This window comes from Mesocricetus auratus, unplaced genomic scaffold (assembly GCF_017639785.1).
Source record: "Mesocricetus auratus isolate SY011 unplaced genomic scaffold, BCM_Maur_2.0 Super-Scaffold_100691, whole genome shotgun sequence".
Taxonomy (NCBI): Eukaryota; Metazoa; Chordata; class Mammalia; order Rodentia; family Cricetidae; genus Mesocricetus; species Mesocricetus auratus.
This window is the reverse complement of record NW_024429267.1, coordinates 34516398-34533553: the sequence shown is the minus strand read 5'-3', so window position 1 is coordinate 34533553 and position 17156 is coordinate 34516398. Positions and strand designations below refer to the sequence as shown.

Below are 17156 nucleotides of genomic sequence, written 5' to 3'. Positions count from 1 at the left end.
TATAGGAAGCCGGGCGTTGGTGGCGCACGCCTTTAATCCCAGCACTTGGGAGGCAGAGGCAGGCGGATCTCTGTGAGTTCGAGGCCAGCCTGGTCTACAAAGTGAGTTCCAGGACAGCCTCCAAAGCCACAGAGAAACCCTGTCTCGAAAAACCAAAAAAACAAACAAACAAACAAACAAACAAAAAAAAAACAAAAACAAACAAAAAAAAAAAAAAACTTATAGGACCCTGAACCTTTTCATGTTGTCATGTCTTAAAGTATCAACGGTGAGTCTACTGTATTTGAGCAATCTACTAAAATTCAATGAACAGGGACTGGAAGGATGGCTCAGTGATAGGAGCACTTGCTGCATTTCCAAAGGAGCCAAGTTTGGTGTCCAAGCTCAGTTTCCAGCATCTATGTTGGGTTGCCCACAACTGCAATAACTCTAGCTCCAGGGACTATGACACGGTCCTTCTGGCCTCCATGATAACACGTACACACACACACACACACACACACACACACACACACACACACACACACTTAAAAATTCAATTAGCTAAGTTTATACAGCAAGTCAAGAGTTCAAAAAAGAATTCTGAATAAGAGAAGAAAGCTGGAAAACACACAGAATCCAGCCAATTTTTTATATTAAAATCTTTGGGCTGAGAGATAGCTCAGTAGTTAAGAACTGGCTGTTCTTTCAGAGGATGAGGGTTCAACTCCCAGTACTGACATGGCAGATCACAACCACCTGTAACTTCAGTTCCAGGTAATCTGACCTCTACAGACATCAGGTATACAGATGGAGCACAGAATTACATGTAGACAAAACACTCATACACATTTAAAAATAAATCCTTTGTTTAAAACACTGGAAATAGTTTTCAACTCCCCATATCTTGCATTATCCTTGATCATCTTAGCAAAGGATGCTTCCGGTAGAGAAAGTAGGCACAAATCTCTATAACCTGTCAGATCAGCTGGAGGGCTTACCTATGTCACTAGAGACTGGGATATATCTGGGGAGTAGATGACGTCATACCTATTTTATAGTTTCAAAGCAAAAAAAATTAGATTCACATCTACTCACCATACCTCTCAACCATAGGTCATTCCTCTCCTTACCCAAAGCTGGACATTGCTTTCAAGTTCAAACATAAGTTACCTTATATATTTAAAAAGTAAGCTTAATAGCAGCCCTAAGACAGGTCAAGCAATGAACCAAAGATCCCTCTGTTCTTGCAGGAACACATTTCCTTCCTAATCAGCATTCATTCTTTAGTCAACAAATGCAAACTGAGTACCTGTTACATATCAGTCACCAAACCAGACAGCAAATCAACCTGGCATCTGTCCACTCCACACACAGCACCTTCAAACCACTTCTGTTCCAGGATGTTTCCATTCTGCTGCTTACTCTCCTTCCCTGTTGGCGTTCTTCAGTCTCCACTGTTTGATCTCACCTTGGGCCTCCAATCTACTGCACTCCTTTGTCTCTTAGCCGGCAGAATAATTGTTACCTTCTGTGTCATATGACACAGTGTGGGGAACTGCAGAGGATTTTACACTGTCATAATAAAAAGCATCTTTGGAGGGCCAGTAAGATGGCTCAATGGGCAAAGGCACCTGCCACCAAACCTAATGACCTGTGTTGAAATCCCCAGGATCCAAATGATGGGAGAAAACTGACTCCCACAAGTTGTCCTCCAACCACTACATACACACACACTTACACACACAATGTATTTAAAGTTTTTAAAGCATCTTCTAAAACAATTTCTTCTTAATCATTATATATAAACTCTATTCAGGGGTTACAGAGATGGCTAGGTCGTTAAGATATTATCTGGACCTAAGCAAAGGATCCCTGAAACCATTTGAATGGATTAATATTGATTTCTTAAAATGTCACATAGCAATCAAGTTTACCTTTGTTGCTTCATGTCCTATTTTTAGAATAGGCATTCTCCAAGATTCTATCCCTGATGTTTGCTAAAGTCTAGAGCTATATTATCCCTAAAAAGCCTTTAAAGATGTTAAAAGCTTTGATCCTAGCAGGACCAGTGGTACATGCCTTTAATCCCCACACTTGGAAGGCAGAGGTAGGTGGATCTTGGTGAGTTTGAGGTCAGCCTGATTTTGAGCTCCAAGACAGCCAAGACTCCATAAATAGACCATGTATAATAATAATTATTATTATTATTTGGTCCTCAGTCAATAATCCTATTGGGAGGTAGCAGAAACTTTTAGATATAGGGTCTAATAAGACATGCCTTTAAATGGGTTTTGGAAATATGAAACCTTGAAGGCTGGGTTCCCAACCATGAGGTAAATGGGCTTTCTCTGCTAGGTAATTCTGCCATGATGCACTGCACCACTATTGGTCCAAAGTACTGGGGCCTATCAATTATAAACTAAAACTTCCAAAATGATGAGTCAAAACAAACTTTTCTTCTCTTTTTAGTTGATTTGCCTCAAATATTTGTTACAGTAACCAAGTGGTAACACAATGCTGTTTCCTTAATAGTGTATACTCCTTTTTTGTAGAGATTTTCCACCTTTCTCTGTGTAACAGCCCTGACTGTCCTGGAACTTGCTTTGCATACCAAGCTAGCCTCAAACTCACTGAGATACACCTGCCTCTCTCTGCCCCCCAAGTGCTGGGATTAAAGGTGTGGAATCTACAAAAATTCTTAACGATTGTCCTGTGCTTTTCCATTCTTCTCTAAACTCTAGTTAGATCAGCACTGCATGGTGGTGCATGCACATAACCCTAGTACTGGAGGAAGAAGCAGGAGAATCGGGAGTTCAAGGTTATCTTCAACTACTCAATGACTTCCAGGCCAGCCTGGCATATACTTGGAATCAAAAACAAAATAAAGTAAATGAAAATTTCTTCATGTTTTAAGTAAGTTTATAATTTGTATTGAGCCAGATTCATTGCAATCCTGATATGTATACAGGACACACAAAACATCTTATCTTAACTTTCTGCACAATACTCTGACCTGAGGGTTTTACTTTATCAGCTGTAATCCTACGCAATGTACCCCAGGAACCACCCTCCTGACTCATGTAAGATCCTCAGCAACACTTTTAAACTTTAGAAGTCACCAAAATGGTATATATGGCTACTGCAAGGACCCTTAGGGAAAATTCTCCCTTGAGAAGCCCACATCCAAACTTGCATGTGTCTTATGCTTCCCCTAGGCACCTTTCTATTACCCCTGTGCATGTGTGCACATATATGCATGAATAACACATATATGTGCATACACATAGTTAAAATTTTCCTTAGACTCCAACTCTGCTTCATACCAACTCATTCAGATTCTGTGATGTAAAGCCAAGAATGTCCACTTCACCTGAGTGGAATCTCAGAAAGGAACTCGTTAGGCTGCTACAGGCAGAAGCATGGAGCAGTCAACAGCCTCAGTCCCACTATCCATGGCAATGGCAGAAACATGTGCAAGAGTAGAGTCCACATAGTAAACCATGAAGTCAGAGATGGTCATGGTTCACTCTCATAAGAACATGCTTCAGGAAAGCATATTACCTCTGGGTAAAATGGGGAAGCACCGGCCGCCCATGATCTAAGGATCTCTCATTAAACTCTTAAAGGACTACCTTTGAAGCTAAGTGGTGGTGGGGCACACGTTTAACCCCAGCATTCTGGAGGCAGAGGCAGTGAATCTCTGTGAGTTCGAGACCAGCCTGGTCTACAGAGCGAGTTCCAGTACAGCCAGGGATGTTACACAGAGAAAACCTATCTCAAAAAAAAAAAAAAAAAAAAAAAAAGTCTGCCATTGCCAAAGAAATGAGATTTTAACACATGACATCCCCAACCCCCTTTTCTTTTAAGATTTATTTTATTTGGGGCTGGAGAGATGGCTCAGAGGTTAAGAGCACTGGCTGCTCTTCCAGAGGACCTGAGTTCAATTCCCAGCAACCACACGGTGGCTCACAACCATCTATAATGAGATCTGATGCCCTCTTCTGGCATAAAGACATACATGAAGATAGAGCACTCATACATTAAATAAATAAAATCTTTAAAAAAATTTACTTTAAGCCAGGCATTGGTGGCACACGCCTTTAATCCCAGCACTTGGGAGGCAGAGGCAGGCGGATCTCTGTGAGTTCGAGGCCAGCCTGGTCTACAAAGTGAGTTCCAGGACAGCCTCCAAAGTCACAGAGAAACCCTGTCTCGAAAAAACCAAAAAAAATTTTTATTTTATGAGCATGGGTGTATTGCCTTTATGTGTGTGCATCTGGGCAGCATGTATATTCAGTATCCATGAGAAATATAAAAGGGCATTGGATGCCCTGAACTCATATAAAGACTTTTGTTTTAAATTTTTAGTGCATGTGTGAGCATATGTGCCGGAGGACAACCTTCAGAACTGAATTCTCTCCTTCTGTGGATTTCAGGGACTAAATTCTGTTATCAGGCACTTGTAGGAAGTACTTTTTACCCACTGAGGCATCTCACAAGCCCTTAAAAAATGAACCTCTGAAGAACAAACAAAATCCATTTGTTGTAACACTACAGCAAAAAGCTTTCTGGGTTTTTATTATATAGGACTTTACTATAGTTTAGACATGACTGTATTCCCAAAATGTTCATGAGCTGAAAGATGGTTCCTAGTATGGCACTGTGAGGAAGCAGAGGGATATTTAAGGGATAGAAACTTTCAGAGATGACTCATGACTACATCAGTGCTGATCTCAAAGAATAGTTAGGTCTTAATTCCTGTGTGAGTGAACTGTTATAAAAAGATGACCCTTGACCCTCCCTAACCCCCTTCCCTCCTATCTTGCTGTGTTCATATTTTCACTCTCTCCCTCTTTCATCTTCCCTGTCATGAGGTTACCATTCTACTCTACTGTGATTACAGATGGAAGGCCCTCACCAAAAGTCCAAACTTGACTTTGTACTTGTAGCCTCCAAAACTGTGACCTAAATACATCTCTTAAAACTTTTATTTATTTGTTTGTTTGCTTGTTAGCTGTTTGGTTTCCCGAGATAGGTTTTCTCTATGTAGCCCTGGCTCTCCTGGAAATTGCTCTGTAGACCAGGCTGGCCTCAAACTCAGAGAGATCCTCCTGCCTTTGCCTCTCAAGAATTAAAGGTGTGTGCTACCACTGCCTGGCATACATCTCTTAATTTTATTAAGCAACATGAACTAAGACAGACCTCAAAAAAACAAAACGCATACTCATTTTCTTTTCGGCTCCTTCCTACTAGTAGCCTCTTTACAAATGGAAATACACTATTGCCTATAGAGAACTGCATCACCAAGGGGGAAGTACAGGTATTAGAGAGACAGGAGAAAAGGAGCTCTGGATGCTATAGACAAGACTTTGCAACACAGGGAACAGCTGCAAGTAGCTAACAGGAAGAGCCAACTTCCTTAAATTTGCAAGTATGATACCTTGTCCCTGATATTCTGTCTTTGGGTCTTTAGTTTGATGAAATGAAAATTTCTTCTGGGGCACGGCCTCTTTGTTTTGTTTGTCTGTTTATGACATGATCTTTGTAAACCAGGCTGGCCTTAAACTCACAGAGATCCACCTGCCTCTGCCTCCTGAGTGCAGGGAAAAGGTGTGCGCCGCCACCACCCTACCCTGACGTCTGTTGTTTTAAGACAGGGTCTCACTCTGTAGCCAGTCTAGACTTGAAGTGATTGTCTTGCCTTATCCTCCCAAGCTCTGGAATTTCAGGCTGGAGTTACTACAATGTGTTGACTTCCTCTTTTTCCTTTTCCTTTCCACCCCTCCCAACCCTTCCAACCCCCACCAGTGTCACACATAGACTAGAGTAGCCTTAAACTGGTTATATAGCCCAGGATGAACCTGAACCCCAGATCATACTGAATCCACTCCATGAGAATCAGGATTACAAGTGTACCTCACCACGTCTGCTCCTAAAATGTGCTTCAAAAGTCTTTCTAAAATGTCAGTAGCAGACTTGATAAAGTGCTTGTCTACCATGCATGGAGCTGTGGGTTCAATTCCCAACACCATATAGACTAGGTGTGATAAAAGTACAACTTTGATCCCAACATTCCAGTTGGGAAGTGGAAACAGGAGGAACAGGAGTCAAGGTCATTCTCAACTACACGGTGAATTGAAGACAGGCCCCCCAAACTAAACAAAACTAAAAACTCACAAGAGACAGGTGGATCTCTGTGAGTTAGAGGTCAGCCTGGCCTACAAAGCTACACAGAGAAACCCTGTCTCTAAAAACCAAGAAAAACAAAAACAAAAACTCAAAAGAGCAGCAGGATGGTGGTAGCGCACTACCTAGCACACAGAAGGGGGAGGCAGAGGCAGGAAAAGGATCTCAGTGAGTTTGAGGCTAAGTTCCAGGACAGCCAAGACTACACAGAGAAACCCTGTCTTGGGGAAAAAACAAACAAACAAACAAACAACCTCAAAAGAGCTAGAATAACTAATACAATTCTGAAAAAAAAAAAGACTAAAATCGAATGACTTACAATGTCTTGATTTTAAGGCTTAATTAAAAGTTTAGCAGTTTTGGTAGGTTGGAGATGGCTCTGAGGTTAGGAGCCCAGACTGCACTTCCAGAGGACCGGGGTTCAATTCCCAGCACCCACAGGACAGCTAACAAATGATCTGTAACTCCAAGATCTGACACCCTCCCATAGACATACATGCAGGCAAAACACCAATGCAAATAAAATAAACTATTTTTAACAAAGTATAGCAGATTTTAAAGCTTGGCAGTATTAACATTTTAGACTGCACAAGGGGCTGGCTTCTCTTGTGTATTAGAGATGTTTTGGTAGCATCCCTAGCCTCTCTCTCCAACTACCAGGCAACGTTTCTACCTCCAGTTGTGAAAATCAAAAATTTCTCTAGACTTTGCTAAGTGTCCCCAACGGATGAAGTTGTTCTTAAATGAGAAACAATAAGCTATATTAATTAGGTGTAGCACTGGTGGGAGTCAGACGCAGATCAAGAACAGAATCTGAACCAATCCTCAGTTATAACCACCTGAACATGACAGAAGTACAAAATAATTCTATGAGAAAGTCTAGCATTTTCAAAAAGTGATGTTGAAATTATCAAATATTCACATTCAAAATTGGCAACTTTATCCCTCATCTCATTCCATATACAAAATTAGTTAAAAATCTACCAGACTTAAATCTAAGAGCTATAATTATACACTCAGAAGGCAGAGGTAGGCAGGTTTGTGAGTTCAAGGCCAGTCTTTTCTACAGAGTGAGTTCCAGGGCAGTCTGGACTGTTACACAGAGAAACCTTGTCTTGAAAACAAACAAACAAAAGAATTATAATTATAAAGCCTGTAAATAAAATCATAGGGAAAATTTTCAGTAAGACAAGCCCATATTTTCTACTGTTTCAAGACTATGTAGCCTGGACTGACCTAGAATTCACTGAGGAGCACAGGCCGGTCTTAAGCTCTAGAACTTCCTGAATCTGCCTTTAATTATAGGCATGTGTCACATGCCTGACTCCAAATATACTTCCACTTAGTAAAAATACCTGTTCTTTAGAATTTCAGTTAAAAATAAAACTTATAAGGTAGGAGAAAATGTTTGCTATACACATATGATAAAGGACTCATATCCAGACTTAAACAATGAGGCAAACAATCCAATGAAAAACAAAAGAGCTGAGGATACAGCTCAGTTAGTCAGAGTGCTTTCCCAGCATTCACAAAGCTCTGCTTTTGATATCCATAAACTGTACATAGTTATCCATCTGTAATCCCATCACTCTAAAAGTGGATGCAGAAGACTTAAAAATTCAAGGTCATCCTCAGCTACAAGACCAAGTTCAAGACCAGCCTAGGATCTACGAATCTATTTCAAAGAGGAAGAGATAGAATATGGAGAGACCCAAATGATTTAAACAGCTATCTAATGAAAAGATACACTAATGGCAAAAAAAAAAGCACACAAAAAACATTCAGTAACATCATTAGTCATTAGGGAAGTACAAATTAAAATCCTGACACAGGGCCAGCAAGATGGCTTAGCAAGTAAAGATACTTGTTGCCAAGACTGAAGACCTGAGTTAAAAGTCCTGGAATCCACATGATAGGATGAAAAAAACTCACTCCTAAAAGTTTTCCCAGTTTCTACATACCTGTGGTGTATACAGCCTGTATGCAGACCCTCTTAAATAGTTTTGAAATTTGCTTCTGTATAGGAGTATTTTACCTGTGTATGTGTTTGTGCACATGTGTGTGCCTAGAGCCTGAGGAGAAGGTATCCGATTCCTTGGAGCTAGAGTTACAGAAGGTTGTAAGCTGCCATGTAGATGCTGGAATTTAACCCATGTCCTCTGCAAGAGTAGCCCATGCTCTGTGAACTGCTAAATCATCTCTCTAGCACTGCTCCACAGACAAGACAAAAGGTAAAACAATAAGTAAATCTTTATTTATTTTTGTTTTGCGAGACAGGTTTCTCTGTATTGTTTTGGAGGCTGTCCTGGAACTCGCTCTATAGACCAGGCTGGCCTCGAACTCAGAGATCTGCCTGCCTCTGCCTCCCGAGTGCTGGTATAAAGGCATAAGCCACCAATGCCCGGCTTAAATAAGTAAAAATTTTTTTTTTTTTTGGTTTTTCGAGACAGGGCTTCTCTGTGGCTTTGGAGGCTGTCCTGGAACTAGCTCTTATAGACCAGGCTGGTCTCGAACTCACAAAGATCCACCTGTCTCTGCCTCCCGAGTGCTGGGATTAAAGGCGTGCGCCACCAACACCCGGCTAAATAAGTAAATCTTGAAACGGCATATAAATTCATTTTAACAGAATGAAGAAAGCAAACAAAATCAAGCCCTAACCATGGAAAGTACTGGAAAGGAACTAAAAAAACATTGCTAGTTGGGAAACACGTTCTGTGATTTCTTAAAAAGTAAACACTTACCATAAGACCGAACAATTCCACTTCTAGGTATTTACCTTAGGAAAATTAAAATGTGTGTCAACACATAAATTTTTATTTGAATGCACATAGCACTTTTATTCGTAATAACCTACAACTGTTGGAAACAAGACCAATGTTCCACGACTCCTGTGTACAATTGGGTACACAGCACAAAAAATTCTGAAGCCCAGCATGGTAGCACCTGCCTGTAATCCCTGCAATGTAAAATTGCTTTTGTAACTGACTGCATATCCAAGGCCATCCTTATCTAGAAAGTGAGTTTGAGTCCAGACTAGACTATAGGAGGCCCTGTCTTGAAAGGAAAGGAAAAGGTAAAGACAAAAGACAGGGACAAGCTTTTAATTCCAGTACTCCAGAGGCAAAAAGGAAGGCTTATCTCTGTAAATTCGGGGTGGGGGGCAGCCAACCAGTCATGTTATCATGGGTCAGGAATAATAAACTATGTTATCAAAACTATTTAAAGGGCTGTAGAAACCGCTCTGCAGTTAAGAGTGCTCACTGCTTTTGCAGAGGAGCGGGTTCAATTCCCACAGCCACATGGTGGCTCACAGCCATCTATAATTCCAGTTCCAGGAGATCAAACACCTTCTGACCTCTGTGGGCACCACACAAACCCATGGTGCACATAGGATAAATAAATATAAAAGTAAACAAAGACTCCAGTATTTATGTCTCCAGAATATGCAGCTGAAAATTAGAAGAACATTATGTAATGCTACCCATATATGCTGTGAAAGTAATCAACACCGAAGATAAAGATGTGGTGACCACAGAATCTTGTCACTTTGGTCTTTTTCCTTTATCTTTTGTTTTAAATTGGAAACTACTTGAATTTCCTTTTCTTTTACTTTTTGCTATATGTGTTTGTTGCTTTGGAGATAGAGGTCTAGCTCTGTAGCCCAAGTTGCTCTTGGTCACCAGATCCTCCTGTCTCAGACTCTGGAGTGTAGAAATCACTAGCACCTGCTAGTATATCTGGCTCTTGATTTTCACTTTTAAAAGTTAATTCTCACTTCTTCTATAATCTAGATATTTAATATGACAAACATATCATTATTATTTCAATAATCTTTATATTGAAGATAAACAGAAAATACAAGCAAGAGAAAATTATTTAGTATCATACATCCTTTATGAAAAAGTGAATAGGTCAATAAATAAAACTACTTGCAGAATAGTTTGCAAGTGTCTATGTTCAGATCATTGAGATATTTTAAAATGCCGTGAAACCAAATACAGACTGAAGGATTAAACCAGACCCACCCATTCACTACGTTCACTAAAACACAACATCCATCAAGCCTAGCTCAGTAAGAAAGGCCAAACTCACCTTAATATGACCTTATCTTCAGAAGTCTGCCAAGGGACTTTTATAGAAACAGCAACCTCAAAGTAGTGCAAAATAAAACAGAAACTTAGTACTAAATCCCTCAGGGCTTGGGTTGTCAAATAAATGGAAGAAAATATGGTGCTGGGTATACCACATGCTTTTAATACCAGAACTTGGGAATTGGAGGCAGGAGGATCAGGGATTCAAGAACAGTGTTGGCTACACACAAAATTCAAGTTCAATCCAGGCTACAGGAGACCTTTCTCAAAAACAGACAAAACATGGGCATAAATCAGCAATCTGTTGAACTGACCATGGAACTCTATATAACCCGCCTAATTTGTGAAAACTCTTGAGTTCTGCTGAATATGGGAGTGCAAGTCTTTAATCCCAGAATACTTATGAGGCTGAGGCAGTCCAAATTCTGTGAGTTTCAGGATAGCCTGGTCCACAGGATACCCAGGGCTATCATATAGAGACCTCTGTCTCACAAAAGCAAACAATGAAAGATTTTCAACACTGAAGCAATCTTTGTTTAATGATGACTTCCTACTTAAGCTTTTCAAATTCCTCTAATCGTCATCTCATTCTCAACAAGTAGTCATATTTTTACCCAAAGAAAAATTCATTATTATGGTCCCTCCTTAGAACTAGCAAGTAACACTTTCAGTGGCATTCAGTGATTTCCCCACAATCATCTCTTAAGATTATAAGGAATTCTTTTCAGCTTTCGGCTACTGTGCAACTTTCTTCAGTCTTCCCGAATCCGGGTTCATCCAACACCAGCCACCTCCACCATGCCGCCCAAGTTTGACCCCAATGAGGTCAAAGTCCTGTACTTGAGGTGCACCAGAGGTGAGGTTGGCTCCACATCCGCCTTGGCCCCCAAGATCGGTCCCCTGGGAAAGCTGGTGACGGCGACCAGGAAAGGTCTGAGGATCACAGTAAGTGAAACTGACCATCCAGAGCAGACACGACCAGACTGAGGTGGTTCCCTCTGCCTCGGCCCTGATCTTTAATTAAAGCCCTCAAGGAGCCACCAAGAGACAGAAAGAAGCAGAAGAACATTAAACACAGTGGAATCATTTTACATCAAATCTCATCAATTTGATGAGATTGTCAGCATTGCCCAGCAGATGCGACACCGATCTTTAGCCAGAGAACTTTCTGGAACTATAAAAGAGATCCTGGATACTGCAGTCTGTGGGCTACAATGTGGATGCTCCCCAGTGTATCTATGCTGTGTATGATATCCACTCACCATGGGTACCATAGAATTAGCTTCAGGCTTGCCCTTGTTTTAGCTAACTATACACCTCTTAAGCTTCTAACTCTTAAAATGTTAGTCTTAAAACAAAGAGCTCAGACATGCTCCTCACTAAGTACAGTAGCATTTTTGTTTCAAAAGTGTTTAAGACACTCTCACTTCTCAAAAGTTAAATAACTTGATAAAAACTCTGAGTATGTTAAAGCAAACAAGTGTTTACACCTCAGTATTTACTAACTGTAGACACTTAATGAAACTCTGAAAGTAAAAATATGAGAAGGACCCTGCCCTCAAAGAGCTCTCAGCCTACTAAAAGAGAATTCTTTTGAGAATGTCATGTGACAAGGCAGTAATAAAGTGCACAGGGACCAAAGGAACGTATGCACTGAAACAAGGAGGGACTGAGAAATTCCTGGTCAGCTAGATTTTAAAGTAAATAGGAGTTTGACTAGTAGTCAAAGTGTCTACAGGTAAATAACAAATTCTGCCAATGTTCCTACTTTGAGAAAGGTTCTGTAAGACAGACTTTTGAAATACTTGAACTCTAAGACAATAATGAATGCAATGATGAATAATATTAAAAAGTCTCAGCTGGGCGTTGGTGGTGCACGCCTTTAATCCCAGCACTCAAACACACACACACACACACACACAAGAAATACCCTACAGACTTGCCTACAGGTCAATCTTTTTTTGTTTGTTTGTTTGTTTGTTTTTTGTTTTTTCGAGACAGGGTTTCTCTGTATTGTTTTGGCGGCTGTCCTGGAACTCACTCTGTAGACCAGGCTGGCCTCGAACTCACAGAGATCCGCCTGCCTCTGCCTCCCGAGTGCTGGGATTAAAGGCGTGCGCCACCAACGCCCGGCGACCTATAGGTCAATGCCTACAGGTCAATCTTATGGAAGTGTTTTTCTCAACTAAGATTACCCCTTCTTAGGTATGTCTCTAACCTGTGTCAAGCTGATATAAAACTAACCAGCACAATTGACTTCTGTCAGTTTGATACACAAACACATTATTGTTAAGCAATAACCTTTATTTCCTTGCTGTCCCAAAAGTGTCATATTAATATAACACCACATAAAACATTTAAAAGTTCTAGCCTTTAAACATTTCAGACGCTTCAAAAGTTCATCTTTTTAGAATATCCAACGTCTCTCTCAAAATTCAAAGCCTCTTCAAATATCCAAAGGCTCTCTAGGATGGTTAAAAATCTCTAAAATATTCCAATTTTCTGTAAAATAGTCAAACCCTCTCTAAAAAATTTCCAAAGTCTCTTTAAAAGTTCAAAGTCTCAAACTATGGGCTCTTGCAAAATCAAAAGTATCATATTGTATAATCCCAAGAGGGAAGAATCAGTGCAGAGTTATAATAAAACAAAGCAAAACCAAAGTTTAATGGCATAAAGAATTTGTTGCTTGCAGTCTAGGATCCATTCATGATCCTCTGGGCTCCAAAGGGCTTGAAAAATCCACTTTTCTAGCTCTGCCATTCAAGCAACACAGCTTATCTTCTAGGTTCAGGCTGGCTCCACTCCATGGCTGCTGTTCTCCTTAAAGGAGTGGCTTCTTCATAATGCTAAGGTCTCTGCAAATGAGCTGAACCTCTCCTAGGCTCTCTTCAGTGGCACCATGACTCCTCTATGCCTTCAAAACCAATACGTCATTCCAGGTGACTCTTAAACTACTAAGTCTGGCTGCCAATGTGAGATGCAGGCATGGCCCTATCTAAACAAGAGGCTGTGTGTGCTAACCCTTAGAAATACTCCCAGAGTTATAATCCTCAATGAAGATGGTCTCTTCTTAATCATGGCTAATTTCTCAGCTCCAGACAGCTCCAGCATCAACTTGTCTCAGTAATGCTAAGGCTTACTTTATTGTTACTGGCCTTTGCGCCCGCTAACCAAGACCATAGATTAATTCAAAACATCAATAGCCACAAAAGTCTTCGCTTCCTTCTGAAATGTCACAAACAAGGCCTCCATTATCTGCATTGCTTTAAGCATTCTTATCTTCCAAGCTTGCACAGAACATCTTACAGAGTCCTGAGCACTCAGTGGCTTTTAGAGTACAGAGTTCAAATGCTACCACAATTCTCCCCGAAATCCAACGGTTATGTCTGTCATAACAATACACCATAATTTGGTACCAATTTCTGTCTCATTTAGGGTTAATATTGCTGTGGTAAAACACCATGATCAAAAGCAACTCAGAAGAAAGGGGCTTATTTTAGTTTGTAATTCCACATAACAGTATCCTTCATCAAAGGAAATCAGGGCAGGAACTCAAAGCATGAACCTGGAGGCAGGAGCTGACATAGAGCCCATGGAGTATTGCTACTTACTGGCTTGCTCAGGCTGCTTTCTTATATATCCCAGCTCAAAACAACAAAGCACAATGATTAGGGTATGTCAAAGCAACAAAGTGCAAGAGCTCCCCAACAGTGAAATCTGGAGTCATTTTACAGCAAAATAAATGCAGTATGAGATTATAACCAATACTAATCAAAACTAACTATCCATACTATCCATGAATTCATACTAATACAAATAAGTGGCTCAATGAATAAGAGGTTTTAATTTACATACTTAAATTAATTAATTGTAGACAGGCATCTCTCATTCAAGGATGTAAAGTATAACTCTAATCCTCAACTGTGATCTCTATATGACATGTAAGAGGAGAGGCAGTAAAGGGTAACTTTACATTGAAAAAAAATGACAAACAGTATTTCAACCAAGTGATCAAAGTTCACACTGTCATAAGTCACAGTGACAATATACACCTTGACACGGTATAATTGCCATGATCTTTTTTCTTCTTTTTTTTAACCACTAATACCATGAGGAAAACATTTACAAAAATTCTAACTGAGGGCTAGTCTACAAAGTATCTGACCAGGTATCTCCAAATTTAAAACTGTAACAGCAACAAGGAGACTAAGACTGTACAACCACAAAATGATACAAATTCTCTTAGAATAGAAACATGACATTGGCTAGAACTAAGGGAATCTAAATAAAGAACAGACCAGTTACTAACAATGTAGTAATATATATGGTCACGCTAATGTGACCTCTTATAGGGGCAGTTGAGTGAAAGTCATATGGGAACTCGTTATACTATCTATGCTGGATACTTTCTGTCAACTTAACACTAGCTGAAAAGTCATCTGACAGAAGGCAATCTCAGTTAAGAAAATGTCTCCATAAAATCAGGCTGTAGGCAAGCATCTAGGGCATTTTCTTAAGTCATTAAAGGGGCAAGGCCCAAGTTCACATGGTGCCTTTCTCTCGAGCTGCTTTTCTTAAATTATATTGGTTCCCTGACCAGAAGGCAGTTTGAGGCATGCCAGGACCTTGGAACTCGGTTCACACGACAGCCTTGCTTCTCCGGATCACGGGTCCTTCCGATCAAAATCGTCATGATTGGTGAGCCACTCCACCTTCCCCACCTTAGGTGTTCCTACAAGTGAAGATTCACTCTCGAGAGTGGTTTCTTGTTAAGTCCTGGTATTAGGCAACCAAGGCTCTGTGGGGCTCTGAGCCCTTGGCCCCAACCCTTTGTGTGACAACCCACTGGGTGGCCTGTGCCAGTCTCAGACCCTCTGGTCCCTTGGTCCCACACCTTGATTGACGAATCACCAAGGCAGCTTGTGGCTTTCTCACTGGATCCTTGCTTGATAAAAGGATCTTGTTCTGCCTCACTCATTTAGAATAAGCCCACCAAAAATATGCTTCCCAGCACTTTATACTGGGACCCTACCCACCTGCTCCACCTTCAATAGATCTGATCTCTTCCACCTGTAATAAATCTGCTTTTTCATTAACTGATGACTTTGCTTTCCATCCAATACCAACATTTGGGTCTCAGGTAGGGTTATCCGCTTCTGACCATTCCCCTGGATGTGAGGCTTCCTTTCTCTAGCACAGTCCTTTACTCGCCTTCTGGCTTTTCTCGAAGTCCTGGTACCAGGTAACTGTGTCTCTAGGACTCAGATCTCTTGGCCCTCACCCTCTGAGGCCTCTGGATGGCCTGTATCTGTCTCAAAATCGACCCTCTGTGAAACCTTTGGGTTTTACTTCTCTGCCTCACTCATGGGAGCTGAGTCATCATCTATTGCTCCTTGCTCCCATTGGGATGTTTCTTGGAGACCCACTGACCATTCTTTATCAGCTGTTGTTGCAGGACCACCAGCTGTTAGCCACAGAGCTGTAGGTGCACGGCTACATGATAAGATGATGCTGTGGTGATAGGAAAGGATCAGGAGCTTTAAGCCCCAGAAACTCGATTTGGATCCACCAAGAACAGCATTTTGCCAGGTCCAGGAGGCACCTGACAGTTCCACAGAGCCTGGATAATGAAATGAAACAGCCAGCTACTCCAGGACATGGCTAGCACCCCAGCTTTCCCAGGTCCCCCAAAGATGAATGATGTCCCCCAGGTCAGCAGAAAGTAGTCTTGAGAACACGGTGTCATCATCCCACCACACATACTATCCCTTTCTTACACCTCATCATTTTATAGTAAATAAAAAAGGAGGAATGTTAGTATTCAAGGATTTGTACTGGCCTGCCCTTGGGTTTCTTACAGGATATGCCCTTAGCTGCAGCCACTAAGAGTATGACCGTTTTTCTGTCTGCCATTTTTTAATCCACAAGCTTCCCTCCAAGCACAGACAAATAAGGCAGAAGGGACTCAGCTAATGTTGTCATCCAAACAAGACAGTAGTGGCTTTCAAGGCATGAAGGAGTTGGTGGAAGTAGCTGAGGCTCGGCACTGTGAGAGGTCAGAAGAGGCCATTGGTGAAGGTGCAGCCCAGCTGGCAGCAAAAGATCCCATCATTTTGGAGATGCCAATATCACAGGATTACCAGCAGCAGCAGGAGTGAGGCCTGCCTGAGCTTAGAAGACAAACTGTGTGCTGCAGAGGGTGGAAGTGGTGAAGCCTTTGGAGGAACCCAGAAGATACTGAGTAGATACCAGATATTGGACATTTTACTTACATTAGTGAGAGTTTGGTTTTGTGCTAATCTAATTGTTGTCTAGTTCTGACTACACAGAGAACCTTGTCTCAAAAAATAAGAATGAATGATTGTGGATTTTTATAGAGACTGGATATTTTAAAGGGACTGAAAACTTTCAATGTGATTGCATTTGTATTGAATTGAAGTTGTAAATACTAGAACTTTTCAAGTTATTTATGTTTTTAATGTGAGATCTTCAGGATGAATGAGAAAGGAAAGGTTGATAATATGTTTGTATGTCAAGCTGACAAAGGCTAAATTATGATGTGATGTATAGTTTTATGTCAACTTGACACAAGTTAAAGTGATATAACAAAAAGAAATCTCAGTTAAGAAAATGCCACCTAGCCAGGTGGTTGGTGCACGCCTTTAATCCCAGTCCTTGAGAGGCAGAAGAAAGCAGATCTCTGTGAGTTCGAGACCAGCCTGATCTACAGAACAAATGCCAGAATGGGCACCAAAGCTATACAGAGAAACCCTGTCTCAACAACCCTGACTCGGCCTTGGATGGAAGAGATATATAACCTGTTTTCCACTGAGAAGGTTGGGAATGGATGTGGCTAATAGCCTGGTGACCTCTGCACTATCTGTATGACTGAGGCCA

At 41.0% G+C, this 17156-nt stretch overlaps 1 protein-coding gene and 1 pseudogene across 9 annotated transcripts in view; one reads left to right on the top strand and one right to left on the bottom strand.

The window, feature by feature from the left end:
• Window positions 1-17156, bottom strand: part of Tfdp2 (transcription factor Dp-2) — a 115170-nt gene that overhangs the window by 55497 nt on the left and 42517 nt on the right. The gene's annotated exons all lie outside the window — the stretch shown is intronic.
• On the top strand, window positions 11007-16417 carry LOC106021996 (annotated as a pseudogene).